The sequence below is a fragment of the Rhopalosiphum maidis genome, chromosome 2, assembly GCF_003676215.2.
Source record: "Rhopalosiphum maidis isolate BTI-1 chromosome 2, ASM367621v3, whole genome shotgun sequence".
In the NCBI taxonomy this organism is placed as follows: Eukaryota; Metazoa; Arthropoda; class Insecta; order Hemiptera; family Aphididae; genus Rhopalosiphum; species Rhopalosiphum maidis.
This window is the reverse complement of record NC_040878.1, coordinates 53,807,811-53,831,205: the sequence shown is the minus strand read 5'-3', so window position 1 is coordinate 53,831,205 and position 23,395 is coordinate 53,807,811. Positions and strand designations below refer to the sequence as shown.

Below are 23,395 nucleotides of genomic sequence, written 5' to 3'. Positions count from 1 at the left end.
ACCAACGTTCGTACATTGCACTGTCATTTTAACAAATATTAAACGTGTATAAAGAAAATAATATATACTTCAATGATACTGAAATTATTATAACAAAGACTATAACTATCACTTTTCTCATTTTATTTATTTCGAATTTTATCCTTATTTAAAACCACTTTACATTAATACTTTCTTTCTATCCATTTTAAGATCTAATCACAATTTATAAATTTTTTCTTTTCTCGTCTAAGCCGATTACGTTCTACTTAGAAATAAATGATTTTAATAAGTGGGTTAAAATGAGTTCAGCTTTAAATATCCTCTAAAGCGGCAATTAAGTCACTGTTATGTTTCTTGTAATGAATCAAACACGATATGACGTAAAAAAATATTTATCCAATAGTAAAATTTGCCGATAAACATGTTACAAAAAAATTTTAATTCTGATTCATATTATTTATCGATACAACTTTATTTTTATACAATTTGAATATTTCCATTAGTATTTATTCATTAAAGAATATTTTTTAAATAAAATGTACTTTAATAAATTGTTATACGGTATTCAAAACAGGTACAAAAGATGTTATCAATTTTTGTTTTTACATAAATTATGCATATATAGTTATTCTTGTTTTGTGCTATCAATTGTTAGTTTGTTTTAATTAAATAAATATAGATATATTGCATACTTAACCATAAAATATATTGTTCTTAATAATTTTAGGTAAAAAACAGCATAATTTCACACTATATTACTATATAATTTTAAATATTTTAAAATAATTTGTATTTAGCAACATAGTATACAATTAAGTTCCGTTATATATTTTTTAAATGTCTACCCTCATGGCTATTTTAAAGTATATTTTGAAATTGAAAAACTTTTTTGGCCGTTTTAGAAGTGAATAATGTTTAACAATATTGTCAATGATCAATAATCTGTCACTAAGCACCATATATGATTGATACGTAAAAAAGGCACTCAAATTTCGAAGAAAGATAAGTATGTTGTTATTGTATACTTTACGATGCCAATTATTGGTATTATCATTATTATAATTAGTGTTAGTATTCTCAATGTCCTAATTGCAAAGGTAGCGATGCAAGAATTCCTCTTCTCATATTTTATTTTTTATTTATTAAGCTATTATAATGTAATTATTTAAATTTAAATAATACATATATTTATATTGTTGTTTTTCTATTTATATACATATATATATATATATAATATAATACAGTGAAGCTTTCGTTTAATAAAATTGAGAAAAACAACCAAATTAGAAATGAAATTATTTAATTCTATTTAACGAATTCCTCTCTAATAAGTTTATTTTGTTGCCCGTTGAGACTTTGTGATATGGAAGTTTCATTGTACATATACATTTAATTATATGTTTTTATTTATTTACTTGAATGAGAGCATCTCCTCAAAGGGACCTTTAGGTAAATTAATAGAAAAAAGTTTTTAATTCTGCAACGAATAAAAGTATAATTTGTACAAATTCAATAGAAACATAAAAAATTGCTTATTCTTCTAAACACAGATAAAATACGCCCTTAATTTGTATGTAAATTAATTTTAATTGTATTTAAATACTCTCAAAATTTGTGTAGACTGAAATAATATATTTTTTTTAAATAATTAAATTGTATATAATGTTGGTAGGTACTTAAAATGTTATACGGTTATTGGTTATATCACTACTTTATAAAGTTCGCTGTGCAAGCCAATATATATATATATATATATACTCGTCTGAGTAACGCTAAATGCTAAAACATACATCACGACCATGTATTTGATATTTGATTCACTTATTTACCATCGAACATACCGTAATCAGGATGATATGATAATATAATATTATCTGCAGTAATTAATTTGAATTAATTGTAATTTCCATAAAATATATCGGCTGTCTATCAATATTTTATTATATTATATTATTTTTAACCTACAGGTATATTATACGCACGTTATAGATTTATATTATTTTATAATGACGTGTCGTTTTATATCGTTAACGACAAGCGACTAATGAGTATAATATTATTATTTGTTTGTGTAACGACGACACTCGTTTATTCGAAACGCATATTATTATAACTACGCGAGAACGCTCACGCGCGATGAGTCGAATAAGACGAGTGTAATGCGTAGCAGTAGATACGAGTCGAATAATATTTGTATCGTTACGGTTGGTAAACGCGGTAAACCTGTGGTATAATATAATGGTAAGTAATAAGATACGCGAAGTACGTGGTTCGTGGCCATGTGTGGCTATGAGCAGGTACGTGGAAAAGTCGTCTGTAAAAATAAAAAATAAAAATACCTATAGTAAATTGTCTAATGTGCTTTTAAGACTTGATGAAAAAAAAAAATTTACGAATCCAAAAAAAGTTTATTCGCTGTGCAGAACACGTACACGCGAGCGTTCGCTATCGCGTGGGTTAGGCTTTACGAATCCGCTCAATGCGCGGACGCCTATATATATATATATATATATATATATAATATATATATACGCGTGTGTGGGTGTGTGTGTATTGCACGTGTTCGGCGCGTTAGGATACGATAATAATGACAGAAACGTTATCGCCTTGTACCTACACAACACACATTAAACATTAAACATATCTTTTCCCTCTTTTTTCTCCTCGTCAGACTGCGTGTTTTTCGTCGCGCGCCGCGTCCACGAAAAGTTTGAAGTCGCTAGCTCGATCCGCAGTGGGGATCAAACGTATACACACGTACGCGCAACGACGACGACGACGACGACGACGACGACGATCAAAGATAACACACTTACCACGGTATACATTAATGCCGGGTTCATTGCAGCTACGTCGTCTGTCGTGTACCTTTTATCGTATTCTGAATGGCCGTTACAACTATGGTATCAGCACAGATATATATATATACTAAGGTAGATAGCCGACTATACTTTCAATAAATGAAGTCAGCCACCGTCTATAGGTTAAGTTAGGTTATGTGATAAAGTGATAGTAACTGAAACGAAACAAGTGCTAACATAGAATTAATCTAAAATCGATAGAAATTAAAAATTTAGCTATTTTAATGCAATAAAATAATAAATAATGTAAAATTTGTAATGATAAAAAGGCAATAGGCGCTTATTTTTCTAATACTAATATTTCATAATACACAAGTACTATTCAATAGGTAGCGTAAATTTGTGAAATGTGGAACACCATAATGTGAATGAATCGAAAAAGTATATAAGTATAAAAATATTCTAATATATAATATTATATAAAACTCAAATATTAAAATTTGAAGTTTGGCGGCATTTGGTCTATTTTATTTGTTAGTGTTATCGTGAGAATCGATAACATAAATTTGTAAACATTGCACAAACTGCATATGGCGGCAGAATTCATATTTGGTTGCATAGCCAATTACATAGTCGGCTATCTAGTTTAGTATATATATCTGTGGGTATCAGTCACTAACCTTGTACCAACAACTGCTGGGAAATGTTTATGGTTGCGGAGCGCACATCTTGAATTTTGGACACGACGCGGCTGACGTCGTACCGGCTGTGACCCGCGACTTATTCGATCGACTAATCGATCTCCGAACAACCGATAAACCGAAAACCGTAGGTAGCTTACTATTATAAGACTGTCGGCACACACAAAGTATGGTACGACCACAGAACAGATTTTGTGGTAAAACTAGATAGCCGACTTCCTCTATAACCGAAATTGAACGTTTTAAAGTGATGAAAATGGCCGAATTCGTACATCAAAGAAATCCGTATTTACACATTTTGTCGCAATAACAACCGAATAATAGCGCAATATCTATATCAAATATAATGTATTCATTTACTTTGGTGATTGTCATATCACAGTTGAAAACATTGTAATCGCAGACTTCTCTGATTGAGTAGTCGGTCATTTTATCGATTTTACATTATGACTAAGTCGACTATGTGTTACAATATAATATCTGTGATTGTCGCCATATACGCGTGTGGATGTATTTGGTGCGCGATAGTTACCTAATAAACTTTCTACACGTTTTTCCATATCCGGTGGATATCCAAAAACGAATATGACACGGATGATCCATATTTTCGGATGCGTTTATCCTATTTTCTCGTTGAATAAATATTGTTCAACACAAACTGTTATTGTCGATTACCCAAACCACGAATGAAACGAGTATGACTTGGCAATCCAGCTATAATATATCAAAATAAACACGAGTGAAAAAATTTAAAATGTGTCGAGATCCTAATTCTTCTTTCGGTACAACTACTCATTATTATAGTCGCTTGCCTAATCGAAACACTAATCATTAGAAAATACTTTTCAAAAATAAATTATTTTATTTTATTCAAAGTACGTATACAGTATTCTAAAAATATTATGAACACTGTTTTCCCTAAATCTATGTTTGCAGAGTACTAAGTTTTCGGTTCGTTCAAATATTCGTTACAAATATTTTTTAAACAATGTTTTATCCAAGTAAACGGAGTAGTATTCATCTATCACAATAATATATGAAATAATATTTTATGAACTAGGTATTTAATAACGAAAATATGACCCTCAATCCGAGTGTAGTGTGTCGGAGACGATATGTGGTACCTAAATGGAAACATGAATAGGCTATCGTATACAGGAAATGTATCGTTAACGCGTTCGGAATTAACGCCGTTGCCACCGCTATAATATCGGGCGACATAATATTATCTATTCGGCAGTGATTGTGCGCATGAGTAGCAGCGTCCTACGTCTTCTGTCACGTATTTTGTTCTTTCGTCTACAATTTTACAATTCTCGGGTCGTCCACCGTTCGATAAACGACTAGTGATTTTACGCCAGCGATTTGTGCCGTGTCGTCGGATAGATTTAGATATATACCATTTTAATATTATCGCATAATATAGTGTCATGATATCTCCATCGTCGTCGTTGTCGGATCACCGTTGCCTTGGTAGTAGCCGCCGGAAGTGACGCCCGGAAACTCGCTCGAACATGGATGATAATAATATTGTCGTTGTTCCGGCTGTCGCCCGCCACCGCTACCGCCGCCGTGTCATCAACTACGCAGGTGAGAATCGCAAGCGCGTAAGCCGATTTCGGCAGAAAATTCGTCGTCAAAATATTGTTTTTATTTTTAATTTTTTCTGAAGGGAAAAATTGATAAAAACTTTAAAAACGCATCAACGTCTCGTGCTTGAAAAAATAATCCTAAAAATGGTATGATAGATGTATAATAATATTATTATAATATAGAAATGGCAGACAGGCGTAAACCGCGACGATTTATAAACGACATATCTATCAAACGACAATCGGAAATATTATAGCTCTGGCACGATTTTTTTAGGTATTTTTAAGTTTCAAAAGCGCATTTCGCATTTTTCAACGAACGAAAGATTGATTTTCAAACAGATTTATTATTGGTACGTTTAAGATTACATTTTATACTACATAATTTGAAGCACTTCAATTAAAATATGGAAATAAATTTTATTTTATTTTTTGTAATAAATATCATATTTTTACTATTTCTAGTGAGAAATAATATTTTAGATTTTTATTTCTTTAATAGTTGCTGACATTTTCGATTATATTTTATGTACAAATATCGATGATTGTACTATTCTTAATGTTGTTTTTAAATAGAGCAGATTTGTATAAATTGTTTATTATTTTATTTCCACAAATTTGAATCTAATAAAAGCATAAAATAATATTTTGTTAACTAAAAACCTACCGTTTTTGGTAAATTATAATAGTAAAAATATAAATTTAAAATATTGATCTTTTTTCAAATATGTTATTAGTAAAAACCTAAATTATTTTAATGCATTCAATTTAAGCTTAAAATACCAAAAAAAAACTCGGAAAATAAATTAAAATTAGTATTTCTTCGTAGAAAGAAGTGTATCTATAATATTTCATACGCTTTTTTATACACACCCACGGTATCTAGTCGTGACCTTTGCACTTTGCTTTTTACAATAAAATATGCCTTTGTCAATAATAAATTATTCATAAAGCGTCACAGAGACGACTTTAAAACCGTGTTTATCGATTTACACGATTTTCGGTTAAGTTGTTAGACCCTCTGGATAACACGGGACATGTTAAATTATGTTTATCTGTTTGTTTTTTGTATGTATCTGTGCGACGCAAATATTTAAAATCAACTCAAATTTACGGAGCACATATTCGCGCAATACCCATAGACAGTTCGCATAATTTTGTTTGTTTTTTCTTATTCTTAGAGTTTGTCGGCTCAAGATTGCAATCGAAATACGCGGCATCGAATTCTGTTAAGAATGTAATGTATAAACCCATTTCGTTGTTGCGTTTATTTCATCCATATCGTGATACCTATCGATCATTCATTTGTATAGAAACATAAAAATACGCGGTTTTTTTTTTTCAAAATTACCAACTTAAAAAATAATAATGATCCACGCCGCACGCGTCGCCAGAAAATTAAAATAACAACCTTCGGATTTAGGGTTACATACATTTATTCAACTTAGTAAGCCCCCATAAATCTCAATCTTAAAATTTTGGTTTTTAATTTTTATATTTTTTTATGTTCCGAATAATTCAAACGTCAAAGTAGATAGTTTGAAGACTTAAGACATTTTTAACGCCCTTAACGTTAAAAACTACCCCTCTTAAATGTAATTACTATGATTTTGTAGCGAAAAATATAGATAAAATATAATAAACGTTATGAAAACGATAAAGTTGTGATGAATATATAATGTAAAAAGATTCGACAGAATTATAAATTATAAATTATAAAGTACATAGTATAAGATGCGTATTATGCATGTGAAATATCTATTTTGGATAATTTATGATAGACAAATAACTTTTAGGAATTTTAGAACTTCGTAGGGATAGCAAAATTTTCAACTAAATATGCAAGAAGAAAACTTGCTAATTTACTATATTCTATTAATTGATGTTGGCAGAATTTGAGAAGGAAGAATATCCGATATAATTAAACACAAAGAAGCTAACCTGCGTAAAGTGTTTGGGTGCACTTTAAATAATAAATTCCCAGAAAAAAAAGTGTCAAGTTTAAAGGCCTATAAGACAAACACTTGGCTAAATAATAACTATACATTTTATGAAAATAAAAATGACAAAAACAGAAAGATCCGCTTTACAAGTTGGTGTTTGCTCTCTTTTTGGACTTTTAAAAAGAGAAGCAATTCCTTAGTTTGAACTTTAAGCTATGTTTTTAGATTAAGGAAAAACGTACAACTGCAGTTTTCTTCGCTATAGTTTTCATCTCTGTGTATAAAACGTGAAATGTAATTTTAAATTTATTAGATTTTTTTTCTTAAAAATAGTGAGGTAGAAACTACAATAAAAATGATTCCTTACTTTTTATTTGTGAACAAATGCATATTATTATGTTTAGAAATCTTCTCTCGTTTAAAAATTGAAAAAATTGCATAGATACTCTCATTTCTCAACTTCATATTTCAGTAAAATAATTTTATTAGGACCATTTATCTCTATCATAAAATATGAAAATTCTTGGTTATTTTTAAAACAATTTGGTTACATACTATATGTCTTCCTATACATCCATTGAAAAACTAACCACAAATTTGGGAACATGTATTTAACAAAAAAATAATATTTAATTATGTCAATACGTCTACCAATGTAAAGGTACATTTAAATTTACATACAACGTTAATAGGTTAGATTACGTTTTGTTCACTTCATAGTTAACATATATTTAACAAACATATTTTATGTATAGATACAAATACATAAAGCTAGCAAATATGTGTAATAAATTCCAACTTATTTAGTAGATAAATTATAATATTCGACCAATATTGAAATAATGTCTTATTAAATTATTAAACCAATATCAATTGTGAAAACTATCTACTACAACACTGATATCTGATAATATATGTTAGGGCCTAAGTAGGTATAACATACTACCTACCTATATATTAATTTATTAAGAAAACGTTTAGGTAGTTAATTGCTAGTTGTACCACATACGTGTTATTATCTCTGACTTATTGACGCAAACACAGTACATTTTACATACAGAATATTCCATTCAACTATATTTTTATTTTTAACAATAAAGCGGATTAATTGAGAACATTATCTAAGGCCACATGTACGTTTATATTAACTTTAAAGTTATGAGCTTTTAAAAATTTAAATATATATTACCTGTTATTATATTTAATACTTATATGACATTTTTTTATTAGATTTAATTTTAATGATGATATTATGAAAACAATTTTAATGTTAACATTTCAATGTACTACCTATATTCTGTAAACCACTCCTTGAATACGCCCCTAAAACCTATATTTTAGATATTATAATGTATAAACATCATATAATTTTAGATCGTTTTAAAATGTAAATAATATAAACATGTTAATATGCTATGTTTGAAAATATTTATTTTAATATTATCACTATACCTAAATATAAGGTTTAAGATATGTATCTAGGAAAAAACAGTAGTGACTATCACTGTATACTGTATACTGTATACTGTGGACGTAATGAAATATTCATTTGACTATAAAAATGAACGCGAACACTATAATTATATAATAAATAATATTATAGATACGAATTTTGCTTTAGAAATATATAAAAAAAATTGAAGGAATAAACGAAGTGTAAAATTCTATTGCAACCTACCATGTCAAAATGTATTAAAAAATATTTTTCATTTATTTCAAATGAAATATGATATCGTGTCTTAAAAAAATATAGTTTTCTTTTAAAAAATAAAAACCATTATATCGTCTTATATTCATTATAATAATTATATTTAACACATTTTTCGCGATCAACCAATTACTTTAGTTCGTAAGTAAAAGTTGTATAAAAGCTCATTAGTTAGGTACTAGGTATAATATTATAATACAAACTCAAAAATAATTATAAAATATATAGGTATTACATATTTTACAAGAAAATATTTTATTTTTATTATTGATCATTAATAATTTCAGCTTCAGCGACCGAACAATCAGCACTTCATATGCTATATAACATATTTTTTACAAAAATATTTAAAATTTAATATAATATAAAATAAAAATTTACAATAAAATATTAGTCTTTTTTTTTTGGACTGAAAAACAGTTACTTATTTTTTATATTAAATCATGGTATATAATTTAAAGTTAACCATAATAATATGATAATTATAAATTCATATTGAAGATAAATAAAATATATATATATATATATATATGTATATAATACATGCAGTAATATTATCATACAGCTACGTTTGCTAAATTTTATCATATAAGTTAGTTTTTCTTTTGAAGGTTATCAATATTATCATATTTGTAATGTTTTCGATATCTAATCCTAATGCTTCGTCTAATTGAGTTGGATATTATATTTTTTGAGGTCATTAATATATTAATAGCACTCTGTCATTATATGTATAATGGTTAATATAACCCACATGTTTTGCACTGATAAGGTTCCTCTTTAGTTTTAGTCATTATATTAGGTTTTGTATGTCATAAGTTATGACAATGTATTGATATTTATAGTTTATCTAGTAAAATAATATTAACTGTCCAACTTTTGAGAAAATATTTTATTGATAATATCATTACAGGTCTATACATTTTTAGATAAAATATTGTATTAACATTTTATTTTTTTTGACATGACCACACGGTAGAATCACATACGGGTTTGGTATTGCTTAATATTCAAAAATAAATTGCATTAAATATTGATAATGTCAATGATAGATTTTCAAATATTAAAAAAAGAAATATAGATCTCATTTTATGAATAAAAATGTGTTTTTTTTCTATCAAATGTAAATAATTTTTTTTTTTGTTTTTTGAGGCGAGAGGTTGATATCGCCTTAACATCATTCCTCTCGCCCTTGAGGTAAAATCTCAAATACACCACTGTCCTATGCTTTATTTAATGTACGAAATTCAGCATGGATTCTGTTTGTGACATTTAATTAACATTCGTATCCAAAAGCTATTCGCGTGTGATTTGAATTACTATGTGTGACGAATTTACAAAGCCTTGTTTTTCTCCCTCCAAACATCGCGTATTATAGTAAGATCAATTTACAAAATTAAAAACAACATACCATAATTTATGACTATATATAGACACCTACTTTGCTGTCTGATAGTTCGGACGTCGATGCAGCATCGTTCACAAACATAATATATTAATATTTTATAGTAGATATACGATAAAATAGTATAATAATCACTATTTTACGACTTCGGCACAATTACAATTGATAACGATTTAAGTGTTAGAATTCGACTACGTTTCAATACTTCAATACGGTTCGTTAGATGAAGTCTCAACTGAAAACAACTACATTATAGGACCAAATAAAAACTATAATAATATCTGATGTTGGATCTGTCTTGTGTTGTATTATTTTAAGATGTTTGCGATGGTTTTAGTCCACGCGGTCCGGACAACAAACTTCCAATAGTCCAAACTACAATTGTTAAGTCGAATTGAGGAAAAACACATTTCACTCTTGCTTTTATTATACCCATAAATAGGTGCACACATAAATATGCATATATACATATATTTTCGTATTCCACTTTCTAATCTAATATAAAAGCTACACAGACTACGGGAAAAATAGTTTCCACCAAACGTTTGAATATTATGGTGTGAATAGATAATCGAAGTTTTCAAAAAAAGAAACGTAGTCTACCTCAGTTAAGAAAATAACTGAATCCGTTTGTTCATGACAGATTTTAACTATTATTTTTACCTGTTTCTTATATTGTTATTCATACGAAACAGGAGCTGATTCAGAGGAGGTCAACTGAGCTACAGTTTTTTTCTCAATAACGCGTGGCCCCTATTCTAACAACTAACTTCATGAGACTATTTTAACAAATAGTATTTATACAATAATCAATTTCACAAAGGCCTATCTCAAATTTTTATAATATATATTAAAGTTGTCTTGTTATTAAAAAAATATATTACACGAAAGATATTTAAAAAAACATAGAACACGAATACCATTATATTTTATATTTTGTAGTATATTATAAACATAAGTTATATCAATATTACATTTTCAGTCAATGGCTTAGAATAAAAAAGCTATTTTTTAAATGTCTATAATTATATATATATAGAAATTGTCTAAATAAAATTTAGATTATGCCTATATAGTGATTACCAATAAGATTGACAGATATGTTTTCAGTAAACAAAAGAAAAATAACACATTTATGGTACCTATTACTGTAGTCAATTAATAATTATAGTTATAAAACATAATAACAACTTTAAAATAAGAATATTTTTTTTTATAAAACTCATAGATAGGTACTTTTTAGTATACCGTGCTGTAGCTTTAATAACCCCTCCATTCAAACTACTGTAAACTTACCGATAGCTACCGTCATAACTGCCACACCTGGTTGTTGTATACAAAATAAACTGTGAAAAATGACGCGTCACTTAACACCAAAATGCACCAATTATAACAGGATGTCGACTGACAGTTTAGGATAAATTGACCGTACCAAATGAAAAAAGCGGACGTTCAACGTGCTTCGGGTAAGCCAGTATTTTGGATGAGCCGGGTACGTGCAAACACGGAGAGAGGGTGACAGGGCGATCTTCCCGGTGCACCTGTGACATTCCATACTTTAGTTAAAATATATTCATAGTTCTTAAAAGTCTCCATTTTTATATTTTATGTTGTATCTATAAATAAAAATCGAAATCATACTGATGACATACATTTTTTTGAGCTTCAGGGCCAAGCGTTACGTATATAATTCAAGACTTAACAACGATCGTCGTTCGTTATCAGTCGTCACATTCAAGTTGTATGTCACTGATATCTATCTCTGTTCTCAATTGTAAGTCGTGATCCAAACTTAAACGCTCAATCATGAGCTACGCGTCATTACTTTTACGTGTTAGTATTAAGTATTTGTTATTCTTTTGAAATATATACATATTTCACTATAAATATTAGTAAATATACCTGTATACTTATATATACACGTATTTTGTGCTCGTTATCTACTCTACCGTCTATTTTAATCATAATTTATACATACATATTGCTCTACTCGTTTCTATAATATGTCTGTCACAAAGTCACTGTCAAATTAAATATTAATTTTTTTTTTTTTTTATGAAATTGTATAATACCGGTCCCTTAGTCCCTATACTACGTATGTCATATTATTCTTCCCAATTATTTTGTCATACATTTATATGCTTACGCTTATTTATTTTATCCTCGTTTATTATTCTACTTTTCGTATCATTATATATTATACAAGCATCGAGTGGTTTGAATTACATTATTCCCAACATACGTTTTTTCGAAATAAAAACATTTTTACTGTCTAGAAAGCACCTAATTATTTACCTCGGGTCAAAAAAATATGAAACTGCTTGTACATTAACCAATAATTATTTTAAATTGAATAACTTATTAAAATGTATCGTATTTATAAAATAAACGAATTTCACAAAATCTTTGAACTTATTTGATTATTCAATCATAATAAATTTTTCATTAAATGTAAAAATATATATTGTAATATTGTGTAATATTGTATACTTACTGAAATAATCAAAAAAATATTTTACCAGATCAATTAAACATAGTTGCACGGTGTAAATACCTGTATATGCCGATCAAATTATAAATATATAAAAATCAAGTCAACATCTAAATGGAGACTAAAGTTTTTTTTTAGTAAGTTATTCCCTAGATTAAATTTGACAAATTTACATAACATTCATGACTGTTTCTTTAAACATGAGCTAGAAAATGAAAATAAAGACAGTTAAATTACACACCGCGCAATCCGTAGAATCATTTAACTTGTTAAAAACTTAACCATCACACAATATAGCTCATTTCCAGCAGTATTTTAAACTACCACATAATATAATAAATTACGTTTAGAGTTATCTAACATTACAAAATATGAAAAGTTTTATTAAAAATAAAATGTACTTGAAAATAATATGGAAGAGAGAAAAAAAGTACATATACGCAGGTACTAGCCAGGTTACCAATACTTTCCAGTTATTTGATGCCGTGAAATTTATATCCAGGCAAAAGCTTTGATCGCACGGAAAAGGTAAATTTTTTATATTACTACAGACATTATAACCCAAAAACTATAAATTATGTTTGGGGCATCTGCGTATTTTTATCCTTTAATGTGAATAAAGTATAATCTTTTCAATTTGATTGTTTTTTTAGTTGATTGTGTTTTTATATAGTTTGTAACCATAGAAAACCAACTAAATTTAAGTTAAAATAAGTTTTTGCTTCCATTAAAAAGCCAATACAAAGTTATTAAAAATATCAGATTCTTTATACATTATGTATTTTTGAATAAATATATTATATTATTTGATTCACATACATATTTATAATTAAATAATAATATTTTCTAAATATTAACGATACAGAAGAAGAACATAATATTGCATTTAAATGATAATAATATTAATTGTTGATAATATTATTATGAACCATTTTTATAAAATAGGAGTAGTATTAGTCATTAGATAGCAACTAATTGATAGAATAATATGTATTTTGTTATTACACGTTTTAAATTTTGAAGTCATAAATTTTTCGTGCATACGAAATTAGTAAGTATAACAATATTTCAGTAATTGTTATTTGTTAATGCATCTGGGACATAAACATATACAATATAAATCGTCAAATATTTTTTGATATAATTATTTTTTAATCATATTTATACTCCTTAACCATCGTTGCACAAATATTGTAAAAACGCATATTAAATTATTTAATAAAGAACAACAATTCACTGTTGTAAAACGTTGCACAACAAAAATTCTTTTCGCTTTTGAATGATAAATACAATATAGTACGTCTAAAATTTTACCCCAAGACTGATCGATAATCAAAAATAACATTTTATTTTCCGATGTCCGTAATAACGTCGAATATTAAATAAATACGTATTTCGGCCATTATAAAATGTGTAGTAACTTATACATGTTAATAAGGCATATTAAATAAATATTACTATGTTTTTTTTTTTAAAGAAAACCCTATTTAATTTATTAATATTATACACAATTTAATTTCTATAATTCTAACATTTCATTATAGATTAGATATAAGCAATATTGACAATACTATAATACTATTTATTACTAAACACACGCATTAAAATATTATTTTTATTGTACTGCAGTAGACATTTTCGCAGAAAATAAATCAAGACAATTCTTGATTTAAATCACTAATGAAAAATATACTAATTAACCGGAGACGCAATATATACGAATCCGGGTCGAGAATTATTTTTAAATAAAAAATATATATATCAGGTATATTATTTATCCATGAATAGGTCTGCAATAATTAATTTTAATTGCCCCGTCATTTTTTTATCACCCAGATGTCAAGGCTGCATGTTACCTTTTTGTACAGTGATTTATTATCGTTGACTATATGATATTATTAATAACCCACAAAAATATATATAACAAACGAATAATTACATTTATCATCTAACGGTTTACAGTAGTCAATGCGTTTAGGTAATAGCATTATGGACTGTGTATAGATTTCCACCGTGTATTCAATTCTAGCTTATAAAACAGTTCTTAATATTTTCGTTGAATTTTAGTAAAATATGTGTAATTAGAATTACTTAATTAAATTTAATTTTAAATTGTGTTTAAACTTGGGTATTTCAGTAATATACTTTGAAATTTTAAAAACATATCAGCAGCCTTAGATTTTAGTTTTGAGAGAAGAAAAATTCATCATCTTAATACTTTAGAAACGAAATTAATTGACTGTAAAATTAATGTCTGTAGGACATAAAAAAAAAAATCATTAATACTACATAAATAAAAACAACGTCAAATATTTGCAATGACATTACGGAACGAACGCCATAGTTTTCACATTAATGGCCCTTACTTTACATTTATATTTTTTTTTCTCGCTGTTAAGTTATTCGACAACTCGTATTTTGATAATCTTTAACGAAAACACTACTAGACAGTGCTCACTCGAAATCACATTGAATAATATAAGTGCCTACCATACTTTATTATTATTATTATATATATATATTTAATTTTTTTTGTTATTATTTGCTAGAAAAACCTTTAAAGTTAGTTTTCGTTCCATTAATAATGTTTATTGTTATTATTATTATTATTATTTTTTAATGTGGGTACATATTATTACGTGTAACGCAGTTTTCGATGAAATGGTTTTTTTCCACAAGCCCTGCAAAAATACGTATACATAATTTTCCATTTATTTTTTTTTTTTTTTTTTTTTTGTCATTCGTGATCATACTCATTTGTAAAAATAAATGTCACCTGAATTAAACATTAGTGTCGTAATACTGTTTAAATCATTTTTACGGATATCATATAGTTTGTTTTTCATTTTTAACAAACGATTTGCATTTAATTATCCAATGGCCGAAACCTAATTTGTAAAAGGTTTTATTTAACTAAAAAAATGTATGCACGTATTTAATTTTACACATAAACAAGAACACGTGATACACTATACGCAAATATTACATAATGGCATTATGCGTTACCTATAATATATTAACATGTATGTGTTATTTATAAATGACACCGTAATAATATATAATGAATAATGATTAATGGCATATAAACACATGCCATACTTTGATACTTTGATACTCACTAACTTTTAAATTCTCATGGATGTACCCAGAAATAACGATAAGCCTCTCATTATGGTTAAAAAATGTTCATAAACACTAGCAATAACAAAAAATATTCTTGAATATACTCGCAATTGATTACTGAAGTCCCTTTCGCTTTGACTACTAACGACTACGACTACCACGCTCCTTGCATAATATATGGTTACAGGACGCTTGCAATTCTTCCTTTTTTTCATTTACATTTTTAAGTCCTTTATTTAGCTTTCCTTAAAAATACCACACCACCGCCACCAACTGTGTCACCGCTCATCTCCGTAAACCGTAACCAATTATACAAATTCTCCGAATCGTCTTTAAATGTATAATTCAATTACAAATCATACTAGTAGTTTTAAATATTTTAGTGCTCAAATTTAAATGAAATTTTATTTCATAGTATTTTATAATATTGTATAATATTAAACTTTTAAACAAAACTTTTTGTTTAATATTGGCGAAACGTCGCTTTACTGAGTATAATATAATATATTTTGTACATATAATATTATTATATTTCTTAATTCTTAGCTAACTTTTTGATCTTTGTATTGAGGAAAAGCTATGTTCATATGTTAATTAATTCAGCTTGATAATTGATGCTACTTGCATGTAACCTGTACGTAAGTATAAAAAAACAGAAATGTTTTTTAAACAATCGGCGATTGATCGGTTGCATAATATTTAATTATTTAAATATTCTCAAAAGCACTCAACAAAACAATATGTCATATTATTTATCTAGATATTTCGATAATAGTATACAATATTAATAACATTATACAATCAGAATGCGAGGTAAGAAAAAAAATATGTAAACTGAAACTTGACCATTTATCGACTACGTAATTGCGCCACTCTAAGACTCTGAGAAGGATGTTAAGTTACAGTCTCCGATCTTTTTCAATGAAAAGAAAAAAATATTTACTTATTCAATACTCGTTGAAATGATGTTAAATAGTTTGATGGGGATTATTTTGCGGACTTTTCTTTCAGTTAATTATCGGTGGACCCGTAACCGGAACGTCACCGCTGCCTCCGATAATAATAATAATACTCCCACCGAAAACGACAACCAAATGATAACCAATATCAAATAATATAATATTATGATTATGCACTATGTTCAGTATTCGTTCGACTTGGATGTGTGATTTCGATAAATGGTCAGCTACAAACTCGATCGATTCTCTTCCGAATACACACGGTCCCAGGAAAATAATAAACACACCTTGTCTGCATCCGTTCTACAATAATATTATATTTCCCGCGCTGATTTCGTTTCGGGGGACTGGAACACTATTATTCTATTATTGTTGTTGTTGATGCTGCTGCTGCACACACACGGCCCACCCCAACCTACACCGACGAGATAATATATTTTTACTGCCAGTCCCATTTTGTGTTATTATTGCGGCGGACGTCTTTTTCGGTGTCGTGCGCTGCATAAGAAATAAGATATAACGCTTCCCTTAACGATTTTCGTTGTTATCGCTCCCGATTCGTGTAGACGTATCGAGCTCTACGTCGCAGTCACCCGTGTCGTATACGTAAACAAAGTATAATAATATAAGTTTATTAGGTATTTAAAATTTTGGCAAAGTATTATGGGCCTTTGGATCTTTAACATTTTTATTCCATACTCCCTAAAATATTTTCTTCGTATTATACAATAAAACATTTTAAAAAAAAATCACTTCTACTCGTTGATATTTAAAAATAAAACAGTATAACTTATGTTACATAAGTGACTTTTATCTTTTACGTTGTAATCATAATATTAAATTTAAATATTTTAATAGTTTTTTAAAACCCATCAGTAAAAAAAAATAAAGAATGTATGGTACCCAGGAAAAAAAATGATGGCATTTGCCATTAATGCCCCTTGTCAGACAGACAATAACCATGTTGTAGTGAATAGACATTCTTCTCCCCCTCCCACAAGTTTTAGTTCACTAACGCTGTTTTGTATTTCCAATTAAAAATATATATTGTGATTAATAATACTTTTTAAATTTACAACGTGTTGTTATTTTATTGCCATAATATAATTAATAACTATCTATGACAAACATGTAAAAATATTTAGTTTAAACATTATATCGATAATTGTAAGTTATAACAATTCGGCTGTAAATGCAATTACTTAGATGATTACGATTATCTGTAACTTACAATAGATAACAGTTTAGTTATTATTGCATTATATTTTGTTAATTAGATTGTTCTAAACATTATAATATAATATATTATACACAACAAGCATTTTTAAATTAGGATATTTTACAATTTTACATAGTTACTATGCTCTTTAAATAATTAGAGTAATTAATATTGTTGAAAACGTTTATTTATTGAACTGGATTAAACTGAAGCAGACAATAACTCTACAAATAAGACGGCAAAAAATAGTTCAAATATTTATTTAAAATTACATTGTTGACTTTCACGTCTTTTGATAAATAGGTTTAACAAATAAGTTAAAAGTAGTGACTGGAACTTTATACATTTTCTAATGCCCCTAAACGTTATTAATTTTTATAAAAATATAACTTTAAATAAATAATTTTACATTTTATATTTTCTTTAATTGAAATCAACAGCGATGCATTTTTATTTGAAAAATCACATTCATATAATATATGATTTTTCACTATATTACAGTGGCTGAAACAAAATAAACGGACAAAACGTTATTTTTAATACCGTAAAAATAGCAATAGGTGCTCCCAATTTTGGAGCCAAAGTGGTATTTAATAATACATAACATGTATTATCATACATATCATTTTTTAATTGTTACACAATCACTATAAATCAATTTAACAAAACAATATCTGATGTCAGCATATGGTAGGTATCTACCGACAGTTTGTATATTAAGACATTTTTTTTTTATTTATATGAATACGGTTTACAAAAAAAATGTTCAGTTTCTTACTAAACTTCGTACGTGATCAGACCGAATCGTTAGAACACTTATCAGTGATAAGTTATCACATCGCATATTCACATGACGGACGAAGTCCATTCTCAACTGATACAAAAAATACATAGTTGTATAGAATCTATACTATAAATAATATGTTTGTGTGAAAACATCATAAATAAGTTTTTTTCTATACGTGCAGCCATCATTCTTTCAACCTCAAAAGTTAGTATAATATCTATTATGATAAATACTCGTATTATTATTATTATAATTTTTTTTTTTTTTTAATAACCCTAAAATAGTTTTGTTTAGGTAACTTTTAATATTTAATACTGATATTTACATTATACTATACTATGAAAACAAAAAAAACATGCACAAGTTAAATAAATAAAATTGAGTCTATTACCTAAGCATTACATTTTTTTAAAACATCTCTCCATTTAATTCATTTTGTTTACAAGGAATTAAAATCAAATTATAACGATCATTAAACATAATTACGTGGTACCTAATATACTACCTACTATTTAATTTGGAAAAAAGATGTATATATAATTTGAAATATAACCATTACATTTTTTCCAAGAAAACTTAATGTGAATATAAATTAATATAAACTAAAAGTACAATTTTTAATGAAACTACTTATATATTAAAATGTTTAATGTTGTTTCAAAAAATAAGAATGCGTTTTCACATATTCTGGGATTATAAATTTAGTTGTAAAACATCGGTAACGAAATTCTGCTATGAGGACAATTTTTATAAAGTTTTTCTCCCTCTCGACGAGAAATCATCAAAATGAATATTTTTGAATTGATTCAAATCACAAAACATGGAGAAATAAAATATGTATTTTCATTTCTTATATTATTTTTCAAGCGCCAGGGAATTTGAAGTAATATGTTCTTACTTCTATAATATTCATACACAGAAACTAACTTTTCTAAAAGTTGAACAAATAGGTATATATGGGTCATAAATATCTACACGCGAGCTCTTGAAACACTATTTTAGAATAAACTATTGATTACAATCAATATTTCTAGTTGAGATTTTCGTAAACATTATTTAATAATAATGAGCTATTTGTAAACTGTTCGAGGTAATATCTTCGGTAAATTTTAAATTAATATCCAGCGTATTATTATTTGCAATCTAAAATATCATTTAGCTAATAATAAAAATTAACGCTATTAAATTATCTGGTGGTCTGCAAATATTACGACAATCCTTCGAAAACCCTAAAATCGTATACTTTCGTTAAAACTTTAAACTTAATTATTTTCTTAGTAATTAAATAATTATACAACTATTTTTCTAGTATATTTTTCTAATTTTTCTCTAATAGTTTGTAGATTATAGTTAATAACACTTTAAAAGTCAAATAAAAGTAGAACATAATCAATTTAGATTAAAAAATATTAATTTTTTGTAAAGTAGCACCTTAAATATGACGTTATATTTAATTGTTGAACGTCGGTTTACATCCATACCATTAAAATTTAAACGAAACTGAAATGATATTTTAAATAAAATTATCAAATAATAATAATTATCCTATATAATTTTATAAGTACAAATACTTGCCTTATATTTTTATATTTACAGTATGTATCAAGAAAATGCAGTATACCGTATACGTCATATTGTGATAGGTACTTCAATAATATGTAACTGCAGCCAATATTTATTTAATATTTAAATAAAAGTATAATATCAATAATACATTAATACCATAATTCAAAAAAAAAATATTTCCAATACTTAAAATTTTAAATATTATAGTATTATACTTTATACGAAATTTACTTTTGAAAAAAATAAATTATAATTAATAATAATATCACAGTAGGTATATAATATAGTTACCAAAACTTAATTCATTGGGATTTATACACATATTTAAATATATTATTAAAGATAATTAATTTTCATTAGTTTACTTGTAGAATGTTACTAAGAAAATATAAATAATGTACTTTCAGACATTATGGGATTACCAAGCCATTATTTGGTGTCGAATTTCGTTATAGAACCAAATCATTTTTTTTGTTTAGCATTATTAGCTTTTTTATAATAAATTTATTATTTATAACGTCATAATCAGAAATAAATTTTAAAAAACTCATAAATAAAAAAAAAAAAATAAATTAAACAGTCATGATATTATATTTTCCCCATTTTTTTTTTATATTTATATAGTTAGTTTTTAGCATCGGAGGATAAAACAACATGTAATAGCTTACGTTGTATACTAACACTCCATTTACAGATACAATTTTAAATGGAAAAAAAACCTGGAAAAATAAAATAATAAATGAAAAAAACATAAGGATCAATCTTATCTAATCTTTTAATTTAGTTATACCACAATATTTTCTTTTTTTTTTTTTTTAATAAATTATAAATTAAACATACTTTAAGTATATCACAATTTAAAAATATCATATTTATAATCAAAACATTTTTATTTAAATTCTTATGATTTGAAAAAAATATTTTACATAAATACTATTAAATATAATAAGTATCTTTAATAGTTACTTTGATTGTTTATTTAGCTTTTTAAAAGTAAAAAGTAATTTAATTTAAATATTAACTGAATATTATTTTAATATTAATATAATATAAACACATTATGTAATCAAAAAGTCCATAAAATATATTTTTTTATCCCTTATAGTTTAGGTAAATATTTATTCATTAGAACAAAAAAATACTTTTTTATTATTATATTAAGAATTACTACCCAACGGCATGGCGTCGCAGATTCTAAAAGCTTTCCTTCTCCACGTCCTTAACAGTTACATACAATAATGTAATGTAGATTTAATAAAATTAAAATAAGACCATAAAATATAAATATTCACCTCAATAATTAATAACGACAATTTATTTATTTATAAAGATTTTCTATATTTATATAATTTTAATGTTTCACAAAAAAAGTACTGCGGGACTCACTGCGAGCAACTGAATAACTTATGTAAAAGCTCAGTGTATTAAATTATATTATTATTAAATACCTATGTATATAAATTTAAAATAAAATTAATTAACTATTTTTTATTGATTATTAAATATAAATATTTAATTAAATTTTTGATTCCTAGTGGTTTGAGTATATATTAAGTAATCTATTCCTAGCAAGTTTGTTTGACCGCTGTTTATACAGTATTTTTCTAAAAACACTGTTTGGATAAATAAAAAAACTACCTCAAAACGTTTGATGTGGCAACTTTATAGATTGTAAATCGAACACATACTGTACTTTAAAAAGGTATTTTTTGTTTGTTTTTTTTTTTTTTAGTTTCGCAACAGTATTACCTACTGTGGAGCACTAAATCAGAACCATTTTTGGGTTAACCACGGGATCTGTTTAAAATCAGTTTCGAACACAATGACTTTTCAAATATAAAACTACTCGCCCCGATAGAAATTCGTCGAATTTTTTAATATTAGTTATTTTTAAATGTGCTTTTCTTTTAGAAGAAGGACTTTAAATTAATGAAAATCAAATATATTTTTACTAATTTTTAAATAATAATTTCTGAGAACGCAAATTATTTAGTTTGTTTAATTATTAACTTTGCATTAAACTAATATGGTGACGATTGCTGAAAAATGAGAAGAAATAATTTTATGATCCATAAAAATATAAAACCTAATAATATTATTATTATTCTCGTTCGTGATTTTTTATTAAATTATTTAAACGTATTATAAAATAATAATTTAATAATAACTGTGTTACAGTACCTACTTATGATATTATAATGTTAATTCACTCTTCTAGAACTTGACTTTTTAAGAATTTTAATATCCAATAATTGTTCTAATATATTTTTAAACAAACATAATACAGTATAGTAAAACAAAGTATACAATTATTCAGGTCATCTGTCAAATAAAAATGAAGTAGAAAAGTTAATTTAATGTGCATATTAATCCATAACTAAAATTTTAAATCTAAAAACTATAATATAATATTTTCCTCTAACACGCTACATTAACAAAAACATTAGAATACTTGTAACGATACTAATTTACTGTGCATATATTTACATAATTTAAAATTTGAACATAGTTAACTCGTTGGTTCTCTATAAGGGTAGTTACTCATATCCAATAATATTCTATGGTTATTAGCTATCAAAAACAATTCATTAAGTAAGAGAAATGTGAATATCGTTTATTAAAACGTTTTATTAGAAAATATTTGAAACATACAATAATTTCATCAACATAATATTCACTTTTATATTATTTTCAGTAAACACGAGAAAAATATAAACTGATTATAATACGATTTCACTTATTTTATCCATACAAAAATATAAAATTTAGTATTCCATTAAACAAGAAAGACATTTTTATTGAGCGTACCTAATCAAATTTTAAAATGGATTTATTTAGTAACGGTTTTTTTTTTTTACTGTATTTTACATTTGTATACGTTAACGTTATGAATAATTAAAACGACAAATTAGGTATTCATAAAAATATATAATTTAATATTTTAACTGTAAATGCAAAAATCCTAATTTTTCCAATAATATTTGAACAGTTCAATATCAATTACCTAATGAAAATTTAATATTTAATCGCGTTATATGCATGTGATACGTATATGTATTGTTATTAACCCACTGACACGTGGTTCTGGATTGAATTTCACATTGAAAACAACTTGATA

General features: G+C 26.4%; 1 protein-coding gene across 3 annotated transcripts in view; it reads left to right on the top strand.

The window, feature by feature from the left end:
- LOC113552749 (leucine-rich repeats and immunoglobulin-like domains protein 2) overlaps positions 1–23,395 on the top strand; it is a 105,143-nt gene that overhangs the window by 49,765 nt on the left and 31,983 nt on the right. Inside the window, exon 1 of one of the 3 annotated variants that reach the window (XM_026955647.1) lies at positions 4,744–5,074. The exons of 1 other annotated variant lie outside the window; for it this stretch is intronic. The gene's annotated coding sequence lies outside the window, so the exon portion shown is untranslated. Of the gene's footprint in view, positions 1–4,743; positions 5,075–18,761; positions 18,916–23,395 lie in introns of those variants that run through there. One more of the 3 variants, XM_026955646.1, reaches the window with a different exon arrangement.